The sequence below is a fragment of the Stegastes partitus genome, unplaced genomic scaffold (assembly GCF_000690725.1).
Source record: "Stegastes partitus isolate 25-593 unplaced genomic scaffold, Stegastes_partitus-1.0.2 Scaffold35, whole genome shotgun sequence".
Classification (NCBI taxonomy): Eukaryota; Metazoa; Chordata; class Actinopteri; family Pomacentridae; genus Stegastes; species Stegastes partitus.
Genome location: NW_007577766.1, coordinates 728,343 through 750,863, shown reverse-complemented (window position 1 = coordinate 750,863; position 22,521 = coordinate 728,343).

Sequence of the window (22,521 nt, the reverse complement as noted above, 5' to 3'; positions counted from 1 at the left end):
CCTCATTTTTCACAAGGAGAGGTTAAACATGATTCAAATACACCTATTCAACACAATAGCATGGTTGAGTTTGTAATTTTGAACACAAAGAAAAAATTCAAACTGAGTCCTTCACTCTCAAACTGCAGGTTTACTTCCCAGAGTTTCCAGAAGTAGAATAGGAGGCAGAGCCTTCAGTTATCAGCTCCTCTGTTGTGGAATCAGCTCCCAGTTTGGGTTCAGGAGGAAGACACCTTCTCCTTTTAAGATTAGTCTAAAAACTTTCCTCTTTGATAAAGCTTATAGTAGGACTGCTCAGAACCACCTGAACTGTCCCTTAGTAATGCTGCTATAGGTTTAGACTGCTGGGGGGATCCCATGATGCACTGGTTTCCTCTCCTCTCTCTTTCTTCCATACATCTATATACCATCCTCACATATCACGTACCCAGACTGTTTTCCCCGAGGTCCTTTGTTTGTTCTCTCTGCAGACATCTCTGGATCTGGAGCTACATGTCTCTGATCTGCAAACGTTGGCCTCACCGACCTCCAAAATGTTCATTGTTCTGTTTGTATTGCTTGTCTGTTCTCCATCTGCTATCCTGCTATCCCCACCCCAACCCTTCCTGCTCCCCCGTCCTCCCTCATCCCCACTCCAACCCTAACCGGTCGAGGCAGATGGCGGCCTTTCCTGAGCCTGGTTCTGTCAGAAGTTGAAGATGGGGGTTTGGTTCCTCCCCACCATCACAGACTGTTTTCTTATAGGAAATCCATAGGAAACTTTGGACTGCTTCGTTCCCTGTTCTCCGTTTTAAATAATTGGTGCTATATAAATAAAATGCAATTGAATGGAATTTGATTAGACGTGCTAAAGAAAGTTTGTATAATGTCAGTGCACTCTCAGACATCGTGCCACATTCAGTTATATTAATCTGACTGACCTCAGTTCATCTTTATCCTCGCTGTAACAAAGTCTACAGTAGGGGTTGGAAAGAAGACAGTGAGAAAGCGAGTGCAAAAGCGAGAGATGACAGAAAGTGAGGCAGAGGTCTGTTTTTATTGGGCTGTTTCTGGAAGCTACAACTGTTCCTTCAACTTTACTGGGGAAAATTCTCCCACAAAGATTTTTAGTGTACAGTCCAGAATAAGCAGAGCCGAGTCGATCTGAGCCGACAAGAGAAGAGAAGAGAAGAGAAGAGAAGAGAAGAGAAGAGAAGAGAAGAGAAGAGAAGAGAAGAGAAGAGCAGAGACCTCTCACCTCTAAATAATTTTCATTTGTTGACTCACACAAATGGGGATTTCCATTTAAATAAACCCTGACCATAGACCGTAGGCCATTTAGCCATTACACTTCCGAAAGATGACACAGAATATATCAGATACGTCATGGAAATTATCAGTAGTCCAGTTTCTGACTTTCTGAGCATTGATTTGTTACCATAACAATAGACCAAATTGGCTAAGCATTTCATCAGCGTATAAATCTTTCCATGCTGTGGTGCTGAGTGACCTGATGATTACAGAGGCCATCGTGAAAGTGGATGGTGTGGACAAGATTACACGCAGTACCAGCTGGAGGGTCAGTGAAAGAGCACCGGCAAAAAGAATGATTTCTCATCCTCAGAACATTTTCCAATGTTTAAAAGATTACTCACAGTAACAACTTAAAAGATGTGGTAATCATATAAAAATAATAATATTACCTCTATTTAAAAAAAAAAAAGTTACAAAGTGCTTCAAAATAAAACAAATGTCAAATTAGACAAATTTAGCTAAGTAAATAAATCTTTAGCATGCAACATAACGGGATAAAATAGTGATCAGTGTTGCAAAAGTAACCTAACAACTGACTCTGTAGTTATTTATGTGATTTTACCAGAGTAATGTACATATTTGGGCTTAAAATCCCACAAAAATTCTAAGCAGTGCTACTTTACCTACAATATATATTAAGGTTGACGTTCTACACTGTTAATCAACGTGAAGAACGACCTAACTAATGTAATACTATAGCTAAAACCTGAAGGTATTTTAAATTACGGAATGTAACCTAAGTAATAATCACAGAGATTAACCTGAGTCTTTCCAGCTAAGTTTTGGCCCTACAAAAATATACATAAAATCCCAACACATCCAAAGATTCCCTGGGTCCCCCCTAAGCAAGCTTTTTCTATTTTCTATATTTTTATACTTTTATTTATAAAATGTATTAATACATAGGCACAAATCATCTTTGTGGTCCACCACACATGCTCCTCTTTATCTCCACCATCTCAAAAGACACACACAGCTTTCGCCATCCCCTCAAAGGTCAGGGGACAAGTGTGTTTCTTTACCTTCTTCCCTTCTTCTCTTCCCAGCTCGTCCCTCATTCCTCCAATAGAGACTTCCCCAGGGGACAGGTGTGTCGCTCCCCCCACCCCTCCCTGGCGCCGAGGGACAGGTGTGGGGTGTACTGGCCTTACAGCGACCTCCTTTCCTATGGGGCAGTCAGGGGTCTCGTCCTCCTCCCACCATTCCTCATTCTTTCATTTAATTTTCCTATACTTCTATACCTACATGGCTGCCTTCCACCTGCTCCAACCCCACCTGCCTGGAGTTTGGATCAGGAGGGTGTAAACAAGGCCGACAGCAGGAGGGGATGATGGGGGTAAAACATCAAGAATAAAGAAGGATAAAGGAGGGAGGGGGTTGGGACACAGGGGTAAATGCGGAGAAGTCACACATCTCCCGGAGTGAATGTACTGAGTGTGTGACTGAATAACAGAGCAAAGAGTCAGAAAGAGTGAGACAGACATGCGATACGCCACAGCCCACCGGTTTTCTTTGTTCTTCCCCTCCAGCAACTGACAGACAGGACAATAGCACCGGGCACTGCTCCTTCTCTCCCTCCCTCGCCTCCTCCCCTCTTTCTCTCTGCATTCTCCTCATCCCTCTTTCTGCGGCTCCATTCATCTCCACGCCGTACCGTTGCACATGGTGGAAGTTTTGAATAAAGCCAACAAAACCTCCTAATCATGTGTTTTGGTGGCTCTGTGCTTGGATGACTCTTAACCCACTTTTACACCCTTATCACAGTGCCTCGGGCAAACATAAAGCCAAATTCTGAACCAAGAAAAAAAAACAAAACAAAACATTGCAGCATGCAGGACATTGTGAGAGTAAAAATACATTTTGAAAAACAAGGAAAAATGTCCCTGAATGTTCCCACTCAAATGTCGTCAGATGCCAGCTGGTCACTCTTAAAATGCTTCAAAAAATGTTGTTTTCGGCCAAACAGTTGAGGTAAGGCAAGGTATGCCAATCCTCTCTTGTAGTTTCTTCACTCTGTTAATTCCAACAGATTATTTGTTGTTCAAACTCTGGCAGAGTTTGAGAAAAACTTGCATCGCAGCATCTGCATTTATCTGCAATAGTATAGCAGTGAATATAGACTTGCATTTTATCACTGTTTCTAACAATTATTTGAATTCTAGGTGAATCTGCTGATTATTTCCTCATGTAGTTACTTCATCTTTTAGTCTATCAATGTCAAAAAAAAGTAAAAACTGCCCATCACACAGCTGATTCTACATATCGGATATGAGTCACGTTGTTCCCTAATCTATACCTCTTTTCTTGTGTTTTGTCACAAAGTTTTGCAACATCCATGTTTTAAGCGCTGCACAAGCTGATCAAAAACAGGAAAGATTTATGTAACAGATTAAAATGTTACATCACATTAAAGGCATTAAGACCACAACATAACTCAAAATGATCTCATTCCATAATGCAGTCCCTCTCTAAAATGAGCATCTTCTTGTTCTGACTTGTCAGTTTCTGAATACTGAATGACCTGGCTGTGTTACATGTTTGGAGAAACTACTTCATTCTAAAATGTCAGAAGCACTGCATGCTATTTGTTTGTAAAAATCTTCTCTTTTATCTTTTATCTCTTTTCTGTTTTCTTCTTCTCACTGTCTGAACTCTTCACCCCGTGGTTGCACTTCTGACTCCGATCACACAAAGACTCATTCACACACTCATACACCTGCCCTGTATTCCAACACACACACACACCCTCGCATGTCCCTGCATGGACGAAAAAAGTCTGCGTCCCTGTTGCTTTAATTAAGACCGGAGAGACATTCAGGGACAGCCTTTTAAATACATTATTATGTGGAATAGATGCGATCAAAATACTGCATAGGTTGTAAAACTAAATCTACGGCATTGCAGGGTGGAAAGAAATCGCTTTAAGTGCAGAAGGGGGAATAGTGCGTAGGGAGTGGAAGGGAAGGTATGGAAGGGCCCCTTTCCACACTAACACTCATGAGACCTATCCATTGTCCAGCCAACATCCTCTTTGTGTGTGTCTGCGTATGCGTGTGTGTGTGTGTGTAACAGGATGTCCCTAACATCTCTGAAAAGCAACTTTACCTCCCTTCACACCCCGCACGCCCATTCCTGTGCATTGTTTCCTACCGAGGAGCAGGCAGGCGGAGAGAACGACTTTAATGCGTTTGGTTGCGTTTGTGTGCGTAAGTGAGAGAAAGAAACAAAGCAAGGTAGTAAATAGGTGCGTTTATAAAAGGAGACAGGGCAGGCGCTCACATGGGAGATATTGTTGTGCGGCAGAATGTGAGAGAGTTTTTCTAAGACAGAGAGTCAGACAGGCAGACAGAAGGGGGGAGTCGGGCACAGATGACAAAGGGACTGAAAGGAGGAGAGGAGAGATGGAGGGATAATGGATGATAATGTGAGAAACAGGAGAGGAGCCAGTGAAAGAGATTATCTGATCTGACTGCACTCCATAAGGCAAAGACGCGGTGGACACACACACACACACACACACACACACACACACACACACACACACAGGCCAAACAGGAGCGGAGAGAACAAGGGATTTCTGCCTTTTTCTTTTCCTTTGCACCCCAACACTTTGCCTTTTTACCGATTTCCTGTCAGCGTGCTATCAGAAACACCAGTACAATGCCAAAGTTTTAGATATTTAAACTAATGAATGTTATATGTGTCATGCAAAGTGCTGTAAACATTTAAACCTAAATCACACATGCCTTCAAATTTGCCTTTGAAACAGCCCTGCGACATATTTTTTTTTTCAATGTACTTGGCAGGCAAGTTTGCCAAATATCTTATGCTTCTGTGTCTTCATGTCCTGACTAAAAAAATGAATGTGATGTTCTTCTTGTTACCAAACACAGAACTGTACTTTAGTTTCATGACTCCCCTTTTTATTTTCTTTTTAGAATGAACTACATTCCTCAAAGTTAGGAATGACCACCACAAAAACACTGAAACAACTGATAAATACAGTGAGGATATACAGTGTAGGCACAATGAGACGAACTGGAAAAGATGCTGAGCTTCACAAGCCACTGTATAAAGCCACAGAAAATGTTTTTAAGTTTGTATGATGTGCACAACAAAGCAATGGAGGGTGAAACATCCAAATGTAACACTTTTTCATGAGAACAGATGAGCTCTGAAGCAAGCTCAGGCTTGATCTGCCATATTCAAATTTTCGTTTAACCAGTTACAACTTCTACATTTTACCAGTGTTATTCAGCCACTCCCAAGCAGTCGTATTTAGCCCTTACCTTAAAGTGGAAAAGTTAGGTCCAGCTATAAACCAGAACAAGATGAGAATCATAAAATAAAGACTGAGGTGAAGAAGATTCTTCCACTGCTAACCTTCATCTTCTCAGAACCTTCTCTATGACCTTAAAATTAGATCTCTTTCCAGCCAGCTTAAGAATACTCAATGAAAACACTTTGGTTCATGGTTCACAGTTTCCCTCTATGTGTAACAGTGGTTATGGTAGCAGGATATTATTTAAGCTGCAAGTATACTTTTGCTGCTGGGCAAATGTCAGTTTCAGCGACAACATGGACCTCTCTGCAGACTGCAGTCTAAATCTGAGTGTGCGCAGGGACTACACAACAAGGACAATAGTGCACATACTCAGCAGTAATGTGGCTGTGCTTTCAGTCTTCTTTGCAGTTGACTGGTGTTTAGAGTCTTCCTCCTGAGCTCTTCAGTCAACGCTACGCAGTGTCCCCAGGTAGTCAATGAGTGTGTGCTTGCTGTCTAAAAATAGTATCAACACCTTGGGCTTTACTCTCTCCAGATGGACATCCTAAATTAGGTCAGCTATAATTACCAGTTAGACCATGTGGAGTTCCCAAAGGCATGATCAAGCTCATAATGTGCACGTGATCAGGTTCATTGAACTGTTATGTCAAAGAATCCCCAACTCTTGCAAGGGCTAATAGGTCATTCACCCAGTGTTCAGGTCATAGTAACCACAAACTTGCAAACTTGCACTTTTACTAAACAAACAGTCTATTTTAATTCAGGTACTTCCCATTTCTCCCAGCCATCTGTGTCCGCTCGGCCTCTCTGGTACTTCCTCATTGTGTCCTTACACACTTAGATTGCATTTAACATTCCATCAAACAATCAGTAAAATGAACAGCTTCTAAGTTAAGTATATCAAATACTTTCATGGTTATAAATAGTTTCAGTAGATTTTATTTCTGACTTTTTAGCTCATTGAAATCACATTTTTGTTTAAGTTCCTGTGGGTGTGGATCTCTTCTAGTTGACAGGTTGGCTATTGGTGATATGCAGGTAGAATAACTGACAACCAGTTCTGGGTCTGGCTGCAGCTATTGGACCCTCTGGATTCCTGTACCACAGTGATCTTACAGGGGCTCTTTGCACCTGTCTGTGGCCTCATCGTCTTTCTTGGACTCACAATGTTTCCTCATCTCACCTGGTCTACAGTACAGTCTTCTCCATTTTAGTTACCCACAGGATCATTTAAATCTCTACTCATTAAGTCTCTATGGCCAGTGTTATACTTTCATTGTCTGTGAGTATGCAAGGGTTAGCTAGTAACATCTTCTGCCGTCCAGCAGAGCCTACGTGGACCCCTCAGCAGCCCAAAATGTAGATTAGCACAGAAACTACACAACAAGAACAATAGTGAGAATGCTCAGTCGCAGTGTAAATACATAGATACAACATGTTGCACATGTAAAGAACAGAGTCATCCAAGTGGACCCCTGCAGATGAGATGTCCACACCTGGTGGACCATGGTGTCCACACCTAATGTGAATAACATCGATACAACCACACTCTGCTGTTGAGAACACAGGTTTCAAAACACCCTAAAAGTAACTGAGCCCCATTACGAAATTCCCTCTCGTCCGCATTTCAGCCAGTCATACCAGCCCTTTATAAACAAGCACAAGCTGTCCACAACTTATCTAGTGCGTCTACTGTCGTTCTCATAATCATCTAAAGCTACGAAGAGCTACCTGACAGTGATGGAGCAGTTCATCTTCTAAATGCTGCACTTTCATGGATATTATGTATTGTTTATTTGAGAAAATATTTGTGGTTTACACTCCAACCGTTAACCTGAAATCTGCTAAAGGAAACACAAGTACAGTACAGTCTAAGCACAGCACATCTTCTAAATGCTGCACCTTAACGGATTTGTATTTGATTACATTTTATTTATTTGAGACAACTTAGAAATCTTCATTAGTAGACTGCACCAGTACTATCAGACGTTTTTAAGAAACACACAGCCATAATCTGTTCCATTAACCATTGTTTAATACAAAAAAGACAAAAGAAGCAGTTTAATGTTGTGCATTTTTTACTTTTGCTGTAACAAAAGTACATAGCAAATCTTAATTTTTGTGTTACCCCGAGCTAATAACTGATCCACCGCAGTGTATACAGTGACATAAAGTGTTGGAGCCATGCTCATACTGTACCTATGTCTTGTGTGAATGCATTACTATGGGCATAATTGTTGGGCATAATCAATAATTGTTATAAGACGAGTTTTAATTTGGGAGGAAGATCCACAGACAAAAAGAAAAGATTTTTATTCTGTACATTTGAAAACTTTTTTTCTGCCACACTGTGTTTTAACTGTCTCCATGTGGATATTTAGGCTCAGTATTTTAGGCTACGACTTTTATGTTTGAATCTGAAGGCTGGATGAAGTGCATCTAGTACAATAGTCTTAAACAAGAAAAAACAAACAAACCAAAAAAAATCATGATTAGATTAACAAATCCTGTTTAATGGAGATGTAAACAACATTTATGATCTCTTGTATAAAATTATTTTGTGGGCTGAGTGTGCCAGGGAACTTTTTTTGAGAACATGCCTGGGAGGCAGAGGGAGCAAAGGGCACCAAAATAGGAACATACCATCGTAATTCGACCATGAGAACTTTTCCATGTAGCTGAGTATATCTTTTGTGCGTCGATAGGAGCGCAGATGCGTGTGTGTGGGCTGTGTGTGTGCGTGTGTGTCTGTCTGTGCTTAATCCATAGATAATGAGGGATGTGAATTATATTTCTCTGGCTTTAGCTGTGATGACAGAAGTGCTTTTCCATTAAACCACCCTGTGTATTTGTCTCTCTTCTTTCCTCCCTCCTTTCTTTCCTTCTCTCTGCCCCCCTTCCCTTCTCATCTCTCTTTTTCTTCGGCCGTCATCTTCCTCTGCTGTCCCTCACGTATCCATTACACCTCTCCATCTTTCTTGATCTTTTCCTCAACCTTGGTCCCCCTCTCCTAACACTGTACCCATCTAATTTTGCTGTCCTCCTCCCCCCCACCTTCACCCTCTCTCCCCCTCTTGCTGTACATTTTCAGGCCTTGTATGTGCTGACAGCCCCAATGAGGTGGTCCACTGGCAGACATCTGAAAAATGTACCTGGGCAATTACTACCACTCCTATGTAGACGCAGACACACAGAGAATCAGACAAAAAAAAAAAAAAAGTCAAATTCCAAACTGGGCAAACATGTATTTAGAGTTTCAACACTTAACACTTATGTGTACTATATGTTAGACACTGCTTTGCCAGAATGCTGTCAAAAAGTGGCAGAACAATACCTGTCAGTCTGAAATGATCTGCCGCGTAAAAACAAAAACCCATCAAAACAACACACACACGTTCCCACATGTAGAGTTACTCATACTCTTGTAATGGGATGTTGATTGAGCATTTTACTGTGTTGTGCTGGGATGCAACAAGACGGGAACAACTAAAACGAACTGAATGTGATTTGCATATTTAGTTAAGATATTAGTAGCACATCCCTAAGATATACACATTTCGTTGAAAAGAGTGTGTTGTCTGTATTTGTTGGATCACTGTGCGCCTGTGCGTGCAACAGTATGTGTTTGTGTGACATGATGTAATGTCCAGCCTTCAAGCACTTGTCTCTAAGGAGGGTTCGTAGTGTCAACTGTCACACCACAAAGAAAAGGACGACATCCTAACGGAAGCCTACGCGTGCATGCGTGCGCATGTTATGTCTGTGTGCGAGCGCGCATGTGAGTGAAACAGAGACAGAGGATATCATATACAGCCTTTCAGGAAGAGCCATTGTCTGTCGGGAAGGTTTATATTGTCAACGGTGCCAAAATAACAGAATAGGGGGCATCCCAACGGAAGTCTGTGTTTGTGTGGTGTGTGGATGCACTGCTTGTTGTGACAGTCAATTCGTGTGCTTGTGTACCTGCAAGTCACCAACTTTTCTTAAAAAAAGCTAGACTGAATATAACTGATGACTCTAATATGCAATGGCAACATTAGTTACTGCAATTTGAGCCATGCAATATAGTTTCTCTGTAAAACTGCATAAAGGCCTGGCATGTCAACATTAAAAATGGTGACAAATTTGCAGTAAAATCAATTTATCCCAGTGGAATTTCTGCAATCATTGGATATGTTGAAGTTTTTTTGTGCCAAGTTCAACTTAGAACTTGGGAACCAAATTTTATGTAATTCACAGAGCAGCTGCTCTGACCTTTTTAAGATAAAGGGAGAGTGAGAGAGGCCAAAGTGGAAAAAACTACGACAGCATATTAGATGTGATGCATCTCCCTTTTTATTTAATCCCTTCATGGCAATAGTCTCTCAGCTGCCAGGAACAGATGGTTGTAAAAGAGCTGTACATTGTACAAGTATGTGTTTTGCAACTGCATGAATCTAGAATTTGAACTGACAAGCTTGAGTACTTCCCACCAGCTACCAAGTTTACTCCACCACAGAGCTTTTATATTCCTATAACTATTACATGAAATGATTAACAATTATAAAAACAAAATCTTACTGATGAGTAAATTTCTTCTTTGTATTTAGTGGGTAGAATCTACCAAAAGTGGTCCGAGGAAGGACAACTGATGAACCCAAGCCTATCCCAGCCGACTTAGGGCGAAGGCAGGGGTCGCCAGTCTATCACAGGGCTACAGTTAGAGACAGACAACCAAGCACACTCACATTCACACCTATGGACAATTTAGAATCATCAATTAACCTCAACATGGACTGTGTGGGAGGAAGCCGGAGAACCCGGAGAGAACCCACGCTGCACGGGGAGAACATGTAAATTCCACATAGAAAGATCCCGGTGCCCCCGCCAGGGCACGAACCAGCGACCTTCTTGTTGCAAGGCAACAGTGTTACCAACTGCGCCGCCTTGTTGCCCCCTGATGAAACATGCTTTCTTTTAAATCATGCGGATTGCTGCGAAGGAGGTGCCAGCAGGATGTAAGAAGGGAAGGTCAGCAGAGGCAGTGTGATACTCTGGGAAATGTTCTACTCAAAAATCTTGGGTCCTGGCATTCATGTGGATGTCACTTTGAAACGTAGGATGGAGCTAAATGTTGATGCAGACCATATACACACCTTCATGGCAACAGTCTTCTATAATGGCAGTGATCTCTTTCAGCAGGATAATATTCTCTTCCACACTGTAAAAATTGTTCAGGAATGGTTTTAAGAACGTGACAAAGAGTTCAAAGTGTTGACTTGGCCTCTAAATTCCTCAGATATTAATCCAATCAAGCACACTGGAAAAACAGGTTCGATCCAGGAAGGCTCCACCTTTAACGACCCCAAAACATAAGGAAACTATAACTAACTGTCCCTCTCATATAGGCCATGATCTAAACATTGCATTACACTATCTGGGTTTCATTACTTTATCAGGATTAAATTCATTTGGTAAATATGTGAGCAAAAGGTTGCTTATTTGCACACCCAGCAGCAGTCATAATTTGGATTTGCGTTTCTGGCCAACTGGCAAATGCAGGCTCAATATTCACTCTCCTTTCGCTCTGCTTTTCGTCTCCACTGTGGTCTCCAATAACTCCTGAGGGAAAACATGTGGCTCTTCAGCTGCTAAATGCTCCACCCGCTAATTGATAAATGCCTGTCTTTTGGTGCCAGGACAGTAGTGTACAGTGAGTTTTTAGAGATATTTCATTGAAAATAGCTGCCTGTGGCAGTTAAAAACAACACTTTTGAAGCTTTTAAAAGCTGAGTGAAGCTGCAGATTTCACTGATAATTCAGGTTTTATCACAATACTTTGATAAATTTCGCATTGTAAAATATTCTTAAAAGCTGCATTTCAGCCAAACAAGACTCCAGTTCTGAAGCTGCCATTCTGGTAAATCCATCATCTTATGTTCCACTCTGACATAATGTTACAACTACAAACCATCCCCACATCATTTGTTGTAGATTAAAACACTTGTTTTCAGCCACAGAGAAAGTGAGCCCTATGGAGCCACAGAAAACATCGTTAGAACATTGAGGTATGCAAAAGCCCTCCATCCATGACAATGGGACCAGAGGGGCAGCGAGCCGTTTTAATTGCCTGAAGTACTCCCTCTATGCTCGAACCCTTTAGACTGCCATATCCACCATTTCAATCAGCACTCTTATTCACTCTTTTCAGTTTTTCTCTCGTTCACTCTGTGCCTCTTCCTTTCTCTCACTCCCCCCTTCCCTTTCTGTCCGTCTCTCTTAACTAGCTCTCTAATTCTTTGCCTTTTAGGACTTTATTCCATTCAGCCCCTCCTGTGAAACCAGCTAACTAATTCATCTCCAGACAAATTGCCAATCAGCTGGGGACAAAGAGAAGAGGAGAAAAGAAACTGGTCCTCAATAGAGCCGATCGCTGTTTTACTAAACGCTCCTTCAGAGGAGGAGGGGAGGAGGACGGGAGAGGGGGAAGAGCGCTTTTAAATGTGTGTGTTTGTCTGCGTGTCCGTGGGGTATGTATAATTTTGGTTTTCTCCGAGGTATTTGTGTGTGTCAGTGGGGGTGTCTGCATGTATGTGTGTGTGTGCGTTCATTAAGACAGTGTGTGTCCTCGTCACCCCCTCCTGCCAGGGTTCACCACTCCCTGTATGCTGAGGTTAACGACCTCGCCATCCAATCACATTCTCCTGTCAGGGCCCCGTCGCCAACAGCAACAGGTGGTCTGGCCAATTGGTATCCTGCAGAGCGGAAAAGTAGGGGCAGAAAGAGATGGGAGGATGAAGGATGGAGAAAGAGTGAATGGAGCAGACTGGATCATGAGATCGTAGTTTCCCCCAAGTACTCCTAAATCACTTTTATCCACTGGCTTGTCTGCAGGTTCTCAAACTCTGTCCACGGACCAGATGACGTTTTTTTGTTGGGCTCATTAAGTAACCAGCACTAATGTGGACACACCTGCAGCAGATAGGCAGTCTGTACTTTTAAGACAATACTCCTAATGGGAAACATACTGCAGCCATCGATGTAATGGCATAAATCCGGTGTGTCTTATTGCCTGAATAATGAAAAATTTGTGATGAATGAGTCACTGCTGTGTACACCAATCTGCTTCAAAGCGCTACAAAAGCTAGACAGTCCACAACCCAGATTGTTCCAATTCCACATCCTCAAACCTTATCCAGATCTGGCACATATATATAAGCCAAAACTGGCTCACATTTTATCCTCTGGTGCCAGAAAACAGCCGAGAGCACCAACATTTCCCCCCAGCACTCATAATTGGGCTGACTCAGCTGACTACCTGTGGAGCAACTTGAGCCCAATTATAATCATGCCGAGCTGTCATATGACTCAGTGACTCCGTGTCCTCTCCTGTCCAGGATCATGGACAGGACAAACTAACTCCAGAAACGTCAGGGTGTTCATTTCTGAGTGTTTCAAACATTCTCTGATGTTCTGCAGGTGTAAATCAAGTTTGTATGTATCTGTGCCTATCAGCAGCATAATATACTGTAGATTTCTACATATTTGATTGAACTTACTTGCAGATTAGTCACGGAAAAAAGAAAAGTTTCTTTTTGATCACCAGGTTGATGGTTTGGTTCACATGCCTGCATTTCTACTGCAGAAATCTTGTGCTTTGTTCATATAAACAACTTGTTCAGGAGCTGAACAGGATTTATTAGACGAGTTCGTGTGATTGACAAAGACTTTACATATGGAGTAGTCTGTGCATCCTCCTTGTCGCAATAAATACTGTAAACATTGTTTCTGATGATAAGTTGAAAATAAAAGGGCTCTACCATACACAACCACATTGTTAGTTTTGCTTAAAATGTGCAATGGGAGAGTTGTAATTATTAAACAGCCAGATGTAAATGCAAATTATACATAGAATAGAATAGAATAGAATAGAATAGAATAGAATAGAACTTTATTGATCCCTTCGGTGTAAACTTCAGGGAAATTGTTGAATAATAAACCAGGTGGCTGCAAAGTAACCGATTTCTGTCTTATCTGGAGTCTCCAAAAGTCTTAGTTCCTGGTGCGAATGTAAACACAGTGAGCAGGAAGAATACATGAGACTGGATGTGCTCAGGAAAAAGAAAGGGTGGAGCAGCGACAACTTTAACAGCCTGTTGGTTAATAATCACAGTGATTTCTCTGTTACTCTCATCCTCGTTTTATCCCTCATTCAAACTCTCACTCTCTTTTTTAGCCGCTAATTAAGCAGTAACAGACTCAATAAATAGAAGAGGGGAAGACAAAAGACGAAGGAGAAAAGCAGCATTAGTCTGGGCTGAGTGCTCCTGTCTTGTTAGATAGAGAGAGGGAGATTTAGAGTGAGCGAGACTCAGCTCCAGCATCTGTTTGATCATTAACTCACTCAGACAGACGTGGTTATAAAATCCGTCAAGCCTCGTCTCTCCTTGTGTACTCATTCACAATTATTGGGCTCTGTCATATCTATCAGTCTCTGCCGTCTGTTTGTTTTGCTTGTGAACTTGTCAGTCTTGTCTTCAACAGTGACTATACAGTTCAGCCTCTGGTTTCTGTTCGCACACATATAAAAGCACAAAGACACACACACACACAACACCCCTCCTTCTTCTATATAGGCACAAAAAGTCTATAGGAGACGCAGGGTTAGGTATCACCTCTACAAGTTTTGCATTGTGTGTAATACAACAGACCGTCCAAAGGGGAGGAGACGCAGGCTTCTACATGGCCATACATTACACACAAACACAAACATGCACATGTCTCACAATAAGTGGAAATTGGATGGAGACAGATGAGGCAGAAAATGAAGTGCTTTAAAGAAAACAAAAAGACCTGAGACACGAAAGGGAGGCAGGAAGGAAAAGGAGCAGAAAAGCAAGAGATACAGAGACAGCAAAACCAAGAGAGGCAAAGAGGGATTTGGGCATGTTTCCCGAATGTGATTAATACCCATTTTAGACCAACATAGTGATGCTGGTTAAACCCGCGTCAGGGGATTATCTAAAATTAGGAAACCAGGCAGACTGAATATATACCCCAGAGCCCTGCTCTCATCATTGGCTCAGTGTGTGTGGGTTTTGCCTATATGGGAGACAACACTCACAGAGGAGTGAGATCTTTCTCCCAAACCTTTCCCATATCCCATTATTACAACCAAATCCAAACTCGATCAGTTTTCACATATGCTTTTCCTGCCTTCCTTGTAATTTGTAAAGTCAGCTCAGTGGAATGAAACTGGGAGATTTGCCAGTGGAAGGGTCAACGCTGCAGACAAGATCTGCAGGACACAACTGGACAGTAATGCAAAGGGAAAGAGACATTTCAGGAATTTGTATTTGATGACGTGTGGTCCCTCATGAGTTGATACTAAGCAGCCGCATGGAAACAATAAAATAACTGTCTGTGTGAACAATATCAATGATGAAAACCTCTTATTACCAAAAGACCAGCACTGACCTAATTTATATGTATATAAGTTCGGATGCCCGCAACAAACTTTTAGTTGTATCAATTAAGGAAATGGATCCTATATGTCCCATAATGTCATCAAGAGCATCTTTGTTAAATTCCTATGTTGATATGAACTCCACACATTTTTCAATGATAACATATGGTGTCTGTTATAAATAAAGATTTAAACAACGATAAAAGAGAGCAATTTTTCAGAGGGATTATTAAAGCACTTAAACGTATAGTCTACATGCTAAGATAACCACAATGACATCAGCTGGATTATTTAATTAGATTTTTTTTTTAAAGCCACAGTGGACATTACACAACTGTTTTTACCGCAGTAACACTGACTTGTAAGCTGATCTTCATGTGTAAAATCAATGGATTGCCCCTTTATGCATAAAATAGTGAAGCAAAAGATGGTTGCACTGCGAAAGTTTGTGTTGTAGGCAGGAGCAAATTAAGTATTTGCACTAAACAGCCCCCCCCCCATGATGCTTCAGGTCAGTATGGTGGAGGAAGTAAAATATGTTCACATAAAAAGAGTGCAACCACAACAGGATTATTTATGCATTAACTGAAACCATTGATGTCACCAGTAGTTTTTTGCATCTTGTTTTTGCAGTCCATCTTTCACCGAACCACACCAACAATATAATCAGCACTTTTCGTTTAATTAATAATCAAATCACTGCCAAATCACAGCTGCTGGGACAGATCGGAGGGTTGATCTTTTCCATATAGATTTCTTTCTTTGTCCGTGTTTCTGTTTGTATGCTATAAAAAATTACATTCACTTTTTCACATGTTTTACTTCTGAGTTTTGGACGAGCCTTTATTAGTCCCACAGTTGTGAAACTTGCATCATTACAGCAGTAAAGGGGGTAGTACAAACATTTAACAAACGTCAGTAGAAAATGAAAAATAAACAAAAAGATATAGATAAGTAGACTTCTACTCCTCTGTTTGATGATAATATCTACAAAGTTAATTTCACTGTTGATTTGTAGTGTCTCGTAAGGGATCATCAAAACTTCGTGTTAAACGGCAGAATAGTTTCAGAATCCACATAAAAACCTCATATCGGCTTCACTCAGTGATTGGTCAGCCCTGTGGAAGGGATAAATGCTCAAACGTTTTTCTCTAGCTCTCTTTCACAATTATTTCTGTCAAGTTTCATGCGAACAGCCGAGTGCAACACTATGAACATCTTCCAGGGGAGACGGTTCGACAAAATGAGCCAATTTCTGACGTGATTAAGCAGCACATCAGAAATCTTAGTCCTGATTGCGTATTACTCAGGCCTTGTTCTTCATTTTCACAATTATCCTCATTTCCTTTGCAAAAATTGGAAAGATTCAAGACCTTAAATGGACATTTATCTTTTTCCTTTCTTTTTTTGGGGGGGTCATTCTGTTCTAAGAGCTCTGGCCAAGATTACGTCTCAACCTGAGCACAAATGAACTTACAAAAACAGCCAGTCAGACACACACACACTCACACACACACACACACACACACACACACAGTGTTCACCCACGCTTACGTCTCTTACCATTATTCACTAAATGTCCAAACATCCCTCACCCCGAGCGGGTCAGAACTAGGATCAACAGTGATTGTGACAGGACCTACAGTGAGTGAGTGAGTGTGTGCCAGGGTAGCAGTATGAAAGCACATATATGGTATGCGCCTGACTACCTCAACAAATCTGCCAAAATTTCTATTGTTTTATGTAAAAACTATAAAATGTTACCATCCCGCGAATGTTTAACAAGCGTCTGTCAGATTCCAGCCTTTATAAACAGGTAATAAAAGTTGTAAATCTTGACAACGCTGCCTCTCTGCGTCTCAGGCGCACACATGTACTCAGAAAATGAAAAAAATGGTACTTTTAGCCAGCATAAGTAAAAATCATGTGATATTTATTAGTAGGTTTATGAAGGAAAAGTGTGACAACAGTGAATGAGACCGAGACCAGAGGGGGTTTTCCTAAGACTTTGTCCAATCAGAGCGCAGGAAGCCAAACCCTTCCGTTTGAATACACACATAGACTCATACACACCCAGCAGGGAAATAAGTAAAGCTGAAACAGTGTGATTGTCATAATCTTACTTATACCAAGTCCTCTGTGCCTGGTTCTCCATGACCCCATGCACACATACTCACAAACACTAAGCATAATATGCAGCACATGCCTACACATTTCCACAGCCCAGCTTCATTAATTTGCCTGCTATAAGAAAACCCAGAACACTAAGTAACACAAAGTTAAAGCGGTCATTATTTAGCTTTTTTAGTGTTTATTAGGCAGGCATGTGCTCATAAAAAAAAAAAAGAAAAGCGTGTGTGCTTGCGTGTGTTTTGCTGTCCGTGCATGTGTGTATGCACACTGCTGTGTGTGTGTGTGTTTCTGTTTAGACGTGCGTGTTGGGGGGAAATGGGCTAATTTGTCTGTGTATCCTGACCATGTTCATAAGCGCTGCTGACGCTGCTTTAATGAGGAACACATTTGGACTGATATTACTTCCACATGTGGCGGAGGCAGGAGGGGGCTCTTAGAATTCAACCAGAGCGCATTCAGCACACACTCACACAAGTGTTTTCTTTTTTTTTACCGGGTATTATTTGCAGTCAATTTTTATAAATGATGAAAACGCGATGGAGATAATTGGGAGGGTGCAGCAGTAATATAATGGGACGTTAACATATAATCCTGCGTTTACTGCCTGTACAGACCTCGTTTCATCAATGCAGACACAGTAACACTGAAAATGTTCTGTGAGTTGAGAACAATCTCTTTTGTTCAGCTTTTAATGTAAAGCACATCAGCTGCAATGTTCAGAACAGCTCACTTGACGTAGAAAATGCGAAACTTGGCACTCAGTTGCTCAATCTATTGCTGTTTACTGAGATCCATTATAAGCTAAATGTACCCTGAAAGTGCAATTCCCTGACAGGTATTTCTCTTGGCTTCTCTGAAGATCCTGCTGTCTTCTGCAGTAGCTCTAATTCTGCCTTCAACAATTGATAGAGTAAGCCGAGTGGAGCCTGCTGGACCTTGTTAGAGCCAGAATAAAACCTGAGAGAGTCCTACCAACGAGAAACAGATCGTATCTCGTGCACATCAATATTGGAAAAGCATTGCTGTATCTTACCAGCCAACCTTAATATCAGATGAGAGTGATGATAGCAGACACTCTGGAAAACCCTCGAAATAAATCTTTGGGCACAATAAAATGGTGTTTTTGAGTTATCACAGCTTCTAATAAAATTGTGTTGAACCAACAAACTACATTGAGAGGGGAATTAGCTTTTCCTCTAAAACCAACAAATCTGCCAATTATAGTCTTACCATCTGATATTGTCCAGGCATGTTAAGACAGAGGAGAGGACTTAACTAAAGATAAAGAAACATTATGACTTAAATTTTGTTTTAAAACAACTAATGCAGAAATTTGAGTTTAAATTACACACAACATTATGTTGATGCAATTATCCAGATTAACATATCAATCAAACTCATCAAAATAATGCTACAGGTTTATCTAAAATCAGTAAATTAGGTTTTTTATTCTAGGAAAAGTGAAGTTAATTAAGTGGTGAAAATGTACTTTTTAGCATGTAGATCGTGTTCAGAGAGGATGGACATGTAGCTTTTTTTTCTTTTTTACAATATCTGAAGAGGGCAAGACACTGGCTATAGCAAGTTCACTATGTTCACTATTAAAGACTATTAAGGTAGTTCAGAAAACACTTAAGACTATAATTACCAATGTGCCGTCATCTAAGATGTGGCTAGAGGGTATAACTAATACTCCATTTGGAAAGAATTAGATACATCTTAAGAGATAGACTCCAACAATTTAATAAAATATGGCAACCCCTTATGCTGTACCTTACAAATACAGGTGTAGCCCAACAGGCCGCCTCCTAAAATCCACAGTATAGTTTTTGGATTGCTGGCCAGGTCTTCGTCGGGGGGTGATGGGGTGGGGTATGAGATTTTATTATTGAATCTGTTACGTCCTTATTTGCTATTGTATTAGTTTACTTTATTAGTTCTTCTGTTTTCACTGCTACATTCAAATCTATGCATTTTGTACTCTGCTGAATGAATGCATGTATATATATTATAAAATCCCCAAAAAAAACATATGGGGAGGGGAAGATGATTATTAAAGAGAACACGACTTTCTGCACTAAACACTGATACTAGATGTATCTGGTGAGTTGCAGAATCAATCATGAATGTCATTCCTAAAGTTGCTGAGCCGCACCTTCAGGTAGAATGAATGACTCCAAAACCGGGAGACCTCAAATTTAATAAAGGGGTAAAAGAATATATGAGATAATGCAGCAGCAGAAAAAAAGCATAAACACCACTGTAGCATCTCTTAAACTAGAAGCAAGACGAAAAACAAACTAACACAAGAAACCAAGTTATTTTGGAGGAAAATCATGTTTAAAAAAATAATTTAAAAAAATAGCAGAGCACATCTTCTACACACCACAATCCTGTCAAGCTCATGTCAAGTTAATTTGCTTGTATTAGATCACCAACTTCATGACAATCAGTCATTCACAGTTTAGGGGGGAAAAAATGAACAGCCTTCATCCAAAACCAGAACCTAAAGCACGAAGCAAAAGTTTATTTTACACACATTATGTATTGCTGCTAAATTCTTGTAGTTTGGGTGTTTAGTTTTTTCGGAGGTCACTTAGTGTGTGATGTCATTTGACAAATGATAAAGATCCCTAAGGCTGACACACACATGAAGAATGGATCCGATGCGCTGAGGAATCGTTCATTATCAAAGAGGAATGTGCGGCGTGGAGAAGCAGAAAGTGGGAGAGGTTAAGAGGAAACGACGGGAGAGCAGATTCAAAGAAAGGACTGGGCAGAAGGGAAAGATGGAGGAAGAGAAATAGGGGGACACAGAAGGAAAACAGAAAACTGGAAGGGGATAGAGGACTGGTCTGTTATCTGAGGGAATGCAGAGAATCAAACCCTGAGACATGTGAAATAGTGCAGACCTCGGCTAGTTCACTTCCCCTGGAGGAGATATCAAAATAGGGTGAGGAGAAAAAAAAGAAAAGCAGCAGGAGAAAGGGAGGCGAGGGTAATGTGGGAGAAAAGAGTTAAAACATGTAGGTTCACTGTTGAAGTAGTAAATAAATTAAACGGGGGATGCAGGAATATAAGGGGGAGGCGAGGTAGGGTCAGAATATCATGCAGCGAGGGGACGGAGAGATGAAGGGGGAGGAGGGAAAGGAAAGGAGAGGAGAAAATGAAGGAGGACCAGGAGGGGAGGAGGGTCATTAAAGAGTTCTAATGACCTGCTGATTGACGAAGGGGCCCAAACTCTGACCCCAAATTACTGCAGAGCCTGAGAACCAGCCCTGTCCTCTGCAAGAGTGTGTGTGTAGGTGGGCATCTGTGTGGAGGTGAAATAGAAATTAGCAGTTTATACCCACGTTCAAACTTCTGACTTCAGAATGTTATAAAAATAATGACATACATTTGAAAAAATATTCACTGTTTAAATCAAACAACTGCATTTAGGTTTACAATTCAAAGGGGAGATATACTGTACATTCTGACTGGAAAGAGGAAAAACTGTTGGACTGCAACAGATTCTACATTCATAACTGAGCTTGCAGATATTTGTAATCAGGGTATCTGATTTGATGCACACAAGACTTGCCTACAACCACGCATGCAGTTCTGTGAGGTGACAATATTAGCATACATATGTTTAGCAGGCATTAGGTTCGACATACTCACTGTTTTCACTTTTCTGCAACACTAGAGTACAGCTGAAAATCTATCAGATTGCTCCTTTAATTCAGCTCTCATTTAAGTGTAGCACAGAAAACTAAATGCAGCACGCATAATGACTTTGTGTCTCTTGGCTGGCTTTGGAGCGCTTCAGTATCCCTCCGGATGACCTGGAGGAGGTGGCAGGGGAGAGGGAGGTCCAGATAAGCAATAGAAAATGGAAAACTGGATGGTGACACTGAATCTGGCATCACTACTTGAAAATAAAATGATACATTCTTTTGAAAAGAAACAGAAATACAGTTTACCTGTGACAAAAACAAAGTAATTTAGGCATACAGAAACAAAAAGCCCATTAGAATCCTATACTTTTTTTCCTAGCAGCACAAAGTACAAGCGCAGCATGGCTCACTTTGTCTCATAAAATAACGTACCAAACAGATGAAGGGGTGGGGTTCATCCAACATGATGGTACCAGCTCTTCATCCCGCTTTAGACGCAGGTACCTATGTAGTTTCACTTAAACTAACTGGTATATATCTGTGCAATTAAAAAAAATTCAGGTTTTCACCAGACACTGACGGCAAGTCCCACTTACTGAAAATTCCCACACTTAGAGTGAAATCCCAACTACAATATTTCTCCTGGCAAATTCTCCCTGTTGGTCTCAGCCAAAAACAGTGCCAGTTGAATACCTCCTGCTCATCGATGTCCTTTTAAAACTGACAGGTTGAGCTCAAACTGAAAGCAAACAAACATCTTTACGGATACATGGTGAAGAAAAAATTAAAAATCTTCATGTGCTTCAGCTACACATGTCCTCAAGGCCTCTTCATCTCAGTCAGGCAGCTCAAAACCCCCGAATCTCTGGGACAAACAGCATCCCTGCTTGTGACAATGTCTTGTATGTATTTGGTCATTAAGCAGTTATTACAGAAGTTATTATGATTTATCCTAAGCAAACACCAATGTCTATAAAGTCAGTAAGATGAATTTTCTTGGAAGTATGAACATATGTGCAAAATGTCGTGGCAATCATTGTGAAAACAGTTTGTGGTTTCTTGATCAGCCTCTGACACAGGTTTGGTAAAAGACTCCCTATACTTTCATGAGAAAAATCCAGAACAACTCGTCATTCTGCTGCACATACAGAGCGATTACCATTAAAACAGGTGAGATCAGCAATTGGATGTGCGTCAGAGTATCATGTTTGGCTTGGAACACACTCTTCACACCTAGTTGTACCTCCCACTCATCAGAATCCAATATCTATTTATAAAAACTAATTGCACTCACATTATAGTATCCCTGTATGACAAATTCTCATACAAACACACACACATGCAGGCAGTAAGATACAGAAGCAGCCGAACACATGTCGCCAAATGAAGACCAGATGAAGCAGCCATGAGACACTGCAGAAGCGCATGTTCACACATTGCAGCGCACACACAGTTCTTAAGTCTTTGCCCATGCCTCATCTAGAGCTGCAACCACAGCTCTGTTTCTCTTTTTTAGTCTCTATAATCCCCATCCTTCGCTCAGGCACACAAACAGCCAGTCAGGCAGACTCAGCAGGAGCAGCAGCACGGCTCCTTCATTACAGGGCTGTAAACTACAGAAATCTGTTTGTTAACATGCAATAAAACTCCAAAGTTTTTCCACTATCCCCTCCTTTCTCTCCCACTCAACTCGCCCCCCCCCCCCC